Genomic DNA, 6321 nt, shown 5'->3' on the forward strand with positions numbered 1-6321 from the left:
TGGGAGGGGTGTATGTGTGGTGCATGTGTGCATGGGGACCTGAGGGTGGATGTGAGGTGTCTTCCTCAACTGCTTCCCACCTTGTTTGTGACACAGGGTCTCTGCCTGAACTGCAGAGCTCACTGATTGGCTACACTGGCTGACCAATGAGCTCAAGGGATCTCCCTGCCTCCTAAGATGTGGCATGCATAGGCACTATTTTTCTCCCCCAGCCCTCCCCCCTTCCGCCTAGAACCTCATTCCTGGGAAAGGCAAATTTGAAGTAACTGTAAGCAAGTTGGCACAACTTCTTGCTGAAGTTGGAGCTCCAAATAGAAATGTAAACATTAGGGCAAAATAAAAATTGCTTTTCTTTTCATCAGAAACAAGAGACAAACATGAGACTAGCATAGGGCTACGGAAAGGAGCAGGGGTCTGGGGCGCTGCAGTGGTGGAAGGCTCCAGAAGCAGCTGAGGCTGAATCAAAATGTTCTTGAGCCAGGGAAGGGAAGATGGCTCAACCAGTAATGTGTTTGCCACACAAGCATAAAGAACTGAGTCTGGATACCCAGCACCCACTCAAAATCCCAGGCATGGTAACACTCACCAGTAATCATAGCTCTTGGGGTGGGTGAGACAGAAGGATTTCTGATCCTGGCTGCCCAGCCAGTCCAGCTGAGTTAGTGAGCTCTGGGTTCAGTGAAAGACCCTGCCTAAAAAACAAAAAGAAACAACAAAAACAAACCAGCAAACATGAACGCACAGGAACTGGGAGATGGTTTGGTGGGTGAGGATACTTGTACAAACAGGAAGCCCTGGATTTGCATCCCCAGCACCATTGTAAAAAGCAAGGCATGGCTGTGGTTGCTGGAACCCCAGCATTGTGGGTGGTAACAGATGGACCCCAGGGACATGCATCCATACACACATGCACATACATGAAGGTGTACAGTGCAAGCAACATATAATTTTTAAGTTTGTGCTGTGTATGCCAATTTAAAACAGCGACAGATGCTGCTGAGCCCCTTTTCTGTATTGTAGCCAGCTGAACCCAAAGGATCTCAGAGGTTTATAGGGATTTTGTGGCAGGGAGGGACTTCTCAGAGTCTAAGTGCCCAGAATCCTGACAATCTGTGGGTGTGCTTAATGCAGATGCCCCTCTGGCCAGCAGGGGGCGCAAATTCCCTGTGGCCCGGGGCCTGGCAGGCTTCCAGGAATCTTTCCATGGAGAAAGAGAGCAAGAAGCCCTGAGGGCTGAGATTCTAGCATTTATTAATAGCCCTCAAGGGGGAGTGCACCTGTAATCATGACACTCTTCTACCCCTACCAGGGTCAACCCTAGACCCGGCCCTGCAATTTCCTCCAGAGTCTTCCCCTGGATGCCCCAAGCCTCATCTGTAATCTAGCAAAGGCAGACAGGATTTAATGGTCATTATGGTTTCCCAAGGCCTCTTGGGCTGGTCTGAGGAAGGCTTGGCCTCTGGTGTTTCTCAGGTTCTCCAGGCCTCTAAGCTATGGAAAGAAGCCCATCAATTAGAGTACAGGAAATGACAGATGTTGAAGAATAATTATGACCAGAGAGATCAATCCAAATGCTCTCCATTACTTATGGAAATACAATAAATTGTAGACTTGACATGTTGTGCGATCTTTTTTTTTTAACTGCTAGGAAGGACTCTGTCTTGGGGTTGGGGATGTGGCTCAGTTGGCTCAGTTCGTACAACATGCACAAAGCCCTGGGTTCCCTCTTCAGGAACACATAACCAGCATGGCAGTGGTCATAGCACTGGAAGGGATGGGGTGGGGGAAGGAATGAGATGATTGGGTATTCAAGGTCATACTTGGCTTCTTAAGGAAGCAGTCTGGGATACAGGAAACGCTGTCTCAAGGAAAGGACCTTCAGTGCGGGGGTCAGTGCCAGCTTCTGCTTTTGTGGATCCCGGGATGCTGTGCGTCTCCTGTTACTCTCCCTGACTTCACCTCTCACTCACTCCCCACTCCCCACCTGGTGTCTAGAATGGCCTGATGCTCCATGAAGAGGGATGCAGCTGAGGGAGAGGAGAGTGTCAATGCCACATTCAAATTTAGAAAATGTTTGGAAGGAATAGTCTAAAAATGCTTGCCTGGAAGGGGAAGAATATTCCAACAAAAAGCAAAGAAAAGAGGCATACTGGACTCTGGCTCTATTTAGAAATCACCGTGTATACCCACAGAATTGTATTCTTAAGATTCATAATATAAATCTATGAGAATGTGCATCTTATAAGAAGAGGAGTGGAGGAGGGCGGGAGAGGGACAGGCAGGAGAGGAAGGCAGCTAGATAAAGTAGGCCACATGAGCTCAGATGGCCTGGTTTTTCCTCAGCTAGACTCTCCCCCAGCTTAGAACAGGGGGCGGTGGCATTATTTAACATCTGTGTTCTCTGCCTGAATTCCTCAGTTTATCCAACCATGGAAAGGGCTGATGAATTGTGTCCTTTGTGACATCAGATGGAGCTCAGTGTGTGTGCATGCAAGCGTGTGTGCATGTGTGTGCATGTGTGTGTCTGTGTGTGTGAATGTGTGTGTGCATGTGTGTGTCTGTGTGTGTGTGTGTGTGTGTGTGTGTGAGAGAGAGAGAGAGAGAGAGAGAGAGAGAGAGAGAGAGAGGACTAGCCATGTGCCCAGGTCATTATAGGACTCAAGTGTGAACTTCCCAGTCCCCTCAGTCACATCCAGATGGGAAAGTCTAGGAGTGAGCTAAAGAAGGAAGGAAGGAAGGAAGGAAGGAAGGAAGGAAGGAAGGAAGGAAGGAAGGCAGGCAGGCTGGCTTTGAGACAAAAGCCTTGTAGTGTGACTGGTTTGCTCCTGACACTTTGTAAGCAGCTGAAAAGTGTTAATAGACATGTGAGTGTTCTGCCCTCTGTGGGCCTGGGCCAGGTGGCCTCTGCCCAGCTCCTCTCTGTCACTATGTGTGTCCAACCTCAGCCGCTGGGCCACATGTATGTAACACGTGGCTAAGGAGAGCGACAGAAGCTGTTCAATGTAAACTCGAACTTCAATGCAACACGAGGCTGTTTGGGATTTCCCCCAGGGATTGCACAGTAAGCACTTTACCAACAGAGGCGCCGCCCCAGCTATAGTGTCTGTCTCTCCTCAGTCTGCTTAGAGCTGGTCACATGTGCATATAAGTGTGTGCACATACATATTACCTTGGTCACAAGACCTTATGTGGGGAATGTCAGTTGATCACCATTGTCATGTTCTAGGAACAAGGACCGGTGTGACAAGAGCAGAAGTTCCCCAGGGTATCGCGCACTGGTGGTCCTGTTAGGGTGTGTCCACTGTACCTGTCTCCTTACTTACTAGACATCTCTAGCTTGGAGTCTTGCTTTGTACACCAGGCTGGCCTCAAACTCAGTCATCTATGTGCTTCTGCCTCCCAAGTGCTGGGATTAAAGTCCATCACACCCAGTATGAATTTTTATATGTATATTGGGGAGAGGATCAGGTGTGTGTAAGTATACAGGCCAGAAACAGCATCGAAACCCCAGAAACTGGAGTTATAGGCAGCTGTAAACTGCCCATAGAGAACTCTGGAATGTAAACTTGGGTCCCCTCCACAAGGCACAAACACTTTTTTTTTTAAGATTTATTTATTTTATATGAGTACACTGTAGCTATCTTCAGACACACCAGAAGAGGGCAGGCATCAGACTTGATTACAGATGGTTGTGAACCACCATGTGGTTGCTGGAAATTGAACTCAGGACCTCTGAAAGAGCAGTCAGTGCTCTTAACCACTGAGCAATCTCTCCAGCCCAGGCACAAACACTCTTAACCACTGAGCCATCCGTCCAGTCTCATGGTCTCTGCTCAGGTGGCCACCCACTGGCCCACTCTCCAGTGTCTCTTCCTCAGCTTCCTCTGTTCTAGCTGTGTCATAGAGGGCGTGCTGGGCCTTAGTGGCCAACTTACTTACTCCAACCCCTCCCCCTTTTGTTGAGCAAAAGCTTGATTACATTTTTGTTTGGGTAGTCTTTTCGTCTGTTAGTTTGCTTGGAGCAACAATTATGTACTCAGCTGAACACACCCCATCTTGGACTGTACCATACGTAGTCCTGAGGCCACAGAGTTGTGCTGCCACTGTGGCTGGCTCACCTCTTTGTTCTGGAAGGATCACATTGCCTAAGGACTTTCACCTGTATCTCCTTGGCCTAAACTTGATCACAGGGTCACTGGTAACTTCAAGAGTACCGAGGAAGCAAGCCTGTTTTAGCTGCCCAGTACAGTGTTGGCCTGAAGAAAGTCTCTGTTTTGTTCATAGGAACAGTGAGGAAATGGATTTGGGGTAGGTCACCAGCAGGACCACTGTGGGAAATGAGGCCAAATCTCCCCAGGCTTTTAGAGCTGATGGCAACAGCAGTTGACTCACTCTGGGTTCTCACAGACAGACCATGGTGACACAGTACAGCCCTTGCTTTCTTTGCCAGAGAGGACTGACTTATCTGAAAGTGCTGGCTGCTGTCAAACAGTGCTGAAGGTAGTGCCTCTGCCCTGAGAGCTGCCTTGTCTAAGGCTCTCCGCAGCCTGCAAGGAGTCTGCATGGTGACCTCAGGCAATGGGATGCCATGGACAAAGTGCTTTATGGGTGAGAGCTCCTGAGGCATGCACGGGGCGGGGATGTGGCTCAGCCCACGCCTGTTTAACATTTGCTAAGCCCTGGGTTGGATTCCCAGCACCACACAAAATCGAGCATGCTGTGGGCTGGAAGGCAATTCCAGTGAGAACAGACGACAGACACCATAGGTCTGTCACTGTCACCCCACTGTCACTGAGCTACTGCACATCCAAAGGGTATTCTCTGGTTCCCACTTGGTAAATGACCCCCACCCCTGGCTCCAGGGGCAACACCTCCTGGCTCTGCCCTTCAGTCCCAAGTCAGCAGTGACAATCTCAACTCTTTGTTCTTTGTTTGGCTTCCGGTCTCCATCCACCGTGTAACCAGAATTCTGTGTCCTAGGCTGTGTGCTTTAAATATCTCCCTGCGGTTACTCCTCCTGGGTAGATCCTGACTCATGCAGACAGCACAGTAAACTCCCAACACCCATCACTTAGATGCAGCAACGGGTGCCACTCTCGCTTCGGCTATTTTTATTTTTGTGGGGAAAAATTCCCAACCACCCTGGCTCTGCCGAACGGTTTTGCCATGTGCCTCTCAACACAGGATGCCTTCTTTCTTACATAGTTCACATGTGAAGTTCCTCACACCTGTGTTCAAGCCACATACATTCCTTACGGGCATCTGGTAACCAGCCTATAGTCACGGTCTCTCAAATGTTCCAAAGACGCCCACATGGCTGTAAGTTTGTTGGAATCTGTGTTTAAGCAAGATCCACACCGTCTGATAGGTGTGTGTCTCCTGCCTGTCTTTTCCTCAGGCTGTGAGAGTTCTGTGAAGGCTAGTCTTCAGTGTCTTATAACCTTAGTCTCTCCACCACCAGATATCAAGCATTGTCATGTATATGTCACACTCTTATCACTACCATAACCACACCACACACACACACACACAAATGCGTACAAATACATACATGTGTTTTAAAAAATTAAAAATATTCCTGTAGACTATGCCCTCTAACCATGTCTGTGCCTAACAGACTAACAGATACTCTGCGACAAGGGCTGTTTTGACATTGTTACTGTTAACTAATGATTGGTGATTTCCAGCTAAAACTTTCACCCCACACCTCAATCCCTTTGAATTTATCACCACAAGTGCCAGAAGCTTTTGATGGTTACTGATGGATAATCTTAGATAATATTACTATGCACCACACTTGTAACCCATCAAGACAGAAAGCAAACTGGTCATCACCAGGGTTTGGAGGAGCGGGATGGGAAGCCTCTGATGGCTTTACAGGGGGCTAGAAGATGGGGTGAGAACAAGGTTGGGGGGTGCACCAAATGCCACTGAATCGTTTGCTTTCAAGTGGTAAATTTCATGTCATGTGGATTTTACCCAGTAAAAATAAATACAGTCCACTTAAACAGTTTCAACCAACTCAACTCTGCTAGAATGAACCATGCCCTGGTCTTACCACTATTTCAGACCATATGAGCAGAAGACAGAATTCCTGGGGGAAGTTCACCAGAGTTGAGGAATCAAAATATCAGAGAGTGCTTGTGGGTGGGGGCACATCTCCTCAATTTGGGGAGCCAGTGTAGGAGAATCCCCTTCTGATGATGTGAGCCTGTCAGAACTCTGTCCTTCGATTGGAAACAGGCTGACTGAAGGAAGGGGTCTTCAGGCGAGCAGTCCACATACCTAGCATGTGTCTGTAACTTTAGGGGCTGTGCATCT

This window comes from Grammomys surdaster, unplaced genomic scaffold (genome assembly GCF_004785775.1).
Source record: "Grammomys surdaster isolate TR1022 unplaced genomic scaffold, NIH_TR_1.0 208, whole genome shotgun sequence".
NCBI classification, from domain to species: Eukaryota; Metazoa; Chordata; class Mammalia; order Rodentia; family Muridae; genus Grammomys; species Grammomys surdaster.